Raw genomic sequence first — 4514 nt, forward strand, 5'->3', positions numbered from 1 at the left:
TTTTGGAAGGGCAGAGTCCACAGGATTGGTTGGATATTGGGGATGAGGGAGAGAGAAGAGTCAAGGAAGATGCCAGATCTCTGACTTGGGCTATTTGGTGGATAGAGGAACCGTCTCTGCAGTGGGGGACCAGGAGGGATGGGAGAGGATAATGAGTTTAGACTTAAACATGGTGAAGGCCAGGTACCTGTGGGGCATTCAGAGGGCTGTCCTGGGGACAGCTGGACAGACAAGCCCGGTGCGGGAGAGAATTGGGGGAAGGAAGTGTTCCCTCAATATCCCCCAGCATCGGGCGAGCAGGTGGTGGCCCTGATGAAAGCGTGTGCAGAGGGCCGGGGAGGGGCTTGTGAAAGGATAAAGGAGGGAAGCTGAAAAGTTCTCTGAGAGCAGGTGGTATGAACTGGTGCGCAAATCAGAATGAAAATATTAAACATACAAAACTGTCCTCCCTGGCCCATCAGGACTTCCAGGAGTCCAATACAGTGTGTACCTGCAGCCTGTGAGGATCGGGGTTGCAGAATATCCTGCAGATCAGGGGCTCTCCAGTCCCAGTCCCTGCCAGCTCCACTTGCATCAGCGGCAGCTGACTCAGCAAAGCCTTTTCTGCTTGCTGCCAGAGACACTTGCCTTTAAAGGCAAAAAAAAAAAAAAAGCGCCTTTTCCCGGGCACCCCTTACTCACTCCAGACTCGGGAGCTGCTGCTACCAACCCCTACCCCCTCACCCCGCCCCGCCCCCAGCGCGCACAGCGAGCCCAGCGCGGCTGGGGTCCCGGAGCGTGCGAGCGTGCGCACAGGCACGCACCAGGCCGCCGGCATCCGCCTGGCCACCTGGCACCGCCCCGCCAGTCCCAGGGAGCTCTTTTCCTCCGACTGGCTAGGGCTAGAGCTGCTTGGAATCCAAAAGTCCGAGTTCCTTCCTGGGCTAAAGCAGCCTCCAGGGAACAAAGCTGCCAGTGTGAGACCAGCTTGGGGAGGTGGGCACTTGGTCCTTCCAAGCGGAGCCCAAGGGCTCCACCCCAGCCTCCTCACACTTCCCTTTAAAGCCTCGGGATAGGGAAGGCTTGAGAGGAGGCTGAGACTTCCTCAGGTCCTTCCCCGCTCAAAAACCCTCCATGGCTCCCCACTGCCCACTGAATAAAGCCCTAACTCCTATACCTGGCATTTGACCCCTCCTCAGGTTCTGCTCCCATCAAATTCCCCCTAACTTCATCTCTTCTTGCTCCCAATCCCCTGCACTCCCGCCGCAGGGGCTGCTTAGCCTGGCTCTCTGGCTTAAGCTGCACTTCCATGAGCCCGCTCTGGGCATTCGCTCTCTCTTCCCAGGCATCCCAAACTTCCAGGCTCACTTCCTTAGGCTTTCTCTGGTGCTTCCTCTCTGGTTGCAGTTAAGTCCGGTTGCCCAGGACTCAGCCATCCAAAAACTAAACTAGCCCACCTGTGACTCTAATATCTGATCAGTGTCAATAGCTTCTGATGAATTTACCTCTATACTGTACCCTCCAGGGATCATAAAGCTTTTACACAAAGAACATCTAGAAATGCAATTTCAAGCAGTTAATGGGAGTCTGTTGGGGCAGGTATGATGGGGTAGGGCGAAGGTAAAGCTGTTTTTCTAGCCACTCTGCTCTGTCTTCAAGTCCCACCCTGACCATAGGAAGGGGGTTTGATTGGACTTCTGACATCATGAATTAGTACTGTTTATTTGGATAAACTTTTACACACAATCCGTTTTTCCTCTGGCCAAGTCAGGAGGGGATTGTTACACCCATTTTACAGATGTGAGTCTTGAGGCTCAGAAAAGAGAAAGGATTTGCTTGGTGATGTTTAACAAGTAAATAGCAGAGCTGGGACTCAGGAGTCCAAATCCAGGGCTCCACCATCAGTCTCTGAGTGTGGTCTAGAGATTCTTTCTCCCCTTCAGCAGTCACTCTCTGCCTGTCTACTGTCTTTGCACATGTTCTTCCCCTTGCCAAGGATGGCCTTCCCTCTGACCCACCTGGTGAACTCATATTCAGCCTTCTAAACCCTGCTCAGCCTGCCCTCTCCCTTTCCTGAAGCTCTCTCCACTCCCTCTCCTTCCTCTGTGGTACAAGTTCTCTCCCATACACTTTTTTTTTTTTTTTTTTTTGCGGTTCGCGGGCCTCTCACTGTTGTGGCCTCTCCCGTTGCAGAGCACAGGCTCCAGACGCGCAGGCTCAGCGGCCATGGCTCACGGGCCCAGCCGCTCCGCAGCATGTGGGATCTTCCCGGACCAGGGCACGAACCCGTGTCCCCTGCATCGGCAGGCGGACTCTCAACCACTGTGCCACCAGGGAAGCCCCTCCCATACACATTCTTAACCATGCACACCCAACTTGGTACTGTTGCTGTGCATCTCGCCGCTTCATCCTCTCCAGTTTGGGGGCTCCATAAGGCTAGCAACAGGCTTGCCTGCCTCTGTCCCTGGGGAAGTGGCGAGCACAGGACTGGCCTGGAGAAGGAAAGGGAGCCTGATGGTGAGTATGCCCCATGAGCTGGGTGGGGTGTACCCACAGCTGGGAGGAGACATATGCAGTAGACTGGATGTGCTCGGAAACAGGGAGCGATGGAGAGACTTTGAGCAGGGACGTGGCAAAACCCAAAAAGTACTCAAGGGAACACTGGTGTTGGCAGGAAACAGGCAGACTAGCTGCTCATATGTTCATTCATTCCTGCCTTCTTCCTTCACTCCTTCACCCCTGTGTCTCAGCTACAGAAGCCATCCTCGAGATGCTCAGTCTGGAGGGAGACAGAAAGGACAGCAGCACACTAAGAAGCATCGAAGGGTAAAGGAGAGAACAAGCTCTTGGAGGACTCAGGGACACTTCCTGGAAGGGGCCCCATTCTAGGGGTGCTTTGTGCCGTCAGAAGCATTTTGGCTTGGTGAGGTGGAGGTGGAGGGGTCAGGCAGAAGAAACAATCTGAGCAAAGGTACAGATGTGGAAAGTGCTGGTGTGAGGGGTGAGGCTGAGCCTGTAAACTGCTGCCCTGAGGGCCTTGCTAGCCAGGCTGGACCTTGCTGCCTCTACGGCAACGGGGGACGTACGAACAGGAGAGTGAGGGTCAGCACTAGAGGACATGAGGCCAGAGGCACTGGAGGCCCTGCAGACAGAAGGAAGGGAAGGAGGATGAGGTGGTACAGAAGGTGAAATCAACAGGACTCAGGGGCCCTTGGCACCAGACGAGGAGAGGGGTGGCCCTAAGCTTTCCAGGCTGAGCAGCTGGGAGACCGCAGAAATAGGAGCCATGGGCAGGGGTGTGCCCAGAAGGGGCAGGCCTTCCCTTCCAGGGCTTCTTGGTCAGCCAGGGTGCCCCCTCCCAAGGCCAGCACTGGACCCACAGCCCAGACACAGGACTCCAGGGGTCATGGGGTCAGCTCAGGCTCCTCCTTCCCAACAGAAAGTAGCCCCTCCCTGGGCCCCTCCATAGGGAAAGGGACCCTCAAACTAACCTCAGGATTTTGTCCAGACCTTTGGACTGGGGGGGCTCTTTCCTTTCACTGTGTCTCGAGTAAGACACGGGTCTAGAAGAAGAAACGAGGTGAAATCAGATGAAATAAGATGAAGTAATACCACTACCACTAAAGGGGGACTTACGGCGCGTTAAGCCTGTGCTAAGTATTTCACGAGCTTATCTGGACATTGTATCTCTCATGATAGCACATGAAGTTGGTGGTCATGTTCATTCCGTTTAACCCAGAAGAAAGCTGAGCCTCATAGGCCAGCACCTTGCCTAGGACCACTCGAGGACTGGTCTACAGTGGAGCTGGTTCGAATCCAAGTTCTCCTATGTTCCTACCATTCATATTTTTCACACTTACCTGTCACCATAGAGTCACATGTACTGTCAGGAGTGGAGAAAGGCTTCACAAAGGGGGTGATATTAAAGTGCAAAGAAGAGGTGGGCATAGATTTCCAGGCAGAGGGCCCAGCCTGTGCTAAAGCAAGGCTTGGCTTACAAACAGGAATGTGGGGATGGAGAGGGGAAGGGAGAAAATCGCGGAGCGAGACCTCCCGTAGTCTAACAAATACTTAAATACCACTTACCACGTAACAGAAGCTGTTCTAAACACTTTACAAATATTAACTCACTTAATCTTCATAACAAACCTATGAGGTGGTTCTATCAGTACAGCTAGTTTCCCGAAGTTATCCGGTGGCGGAGTGAGGACTCCAGTCCTTGCTCTTAAGCGCTACCCTTTGCCGCTCCTATTTTGTCTCACAGCCGGTACGAGCTCCTCCATTTTGCTACAGGCTGCCGAGGCTCAGAGAGGTGCGCACACTTGCTGAGGGTCACACAGCGAGGGAACTCCCGGGACCCAGAGAGCAGGGGAGACGCTCAGCCACAGCGAGGTGCCCGCGGGGCGCCCTCCCGCCCCACTACCCCGGCCCTGGCCCCCTCCCCGCGGAGCCCCGCCCCGGACGTGCCCCAGTCCCCGCCCCCAAGGCTCTGCCCACCCCTCCTCCCCACACCCCCGCACCCCAGCCGCGCCAGC

This window comes from Globicephala melas, chromosome 1 (assembly GCF_963455315.2).
Source record: "Globicephala melas chromosome 1, mGloMel1.2, whole genome shotgun sequence".
Lineage (NCBI taxonomy): Eukaryota > Metazoa > Chordata > Mammalia > Artiodactyla > Delphinidae > Globicephala > Globicephala melas.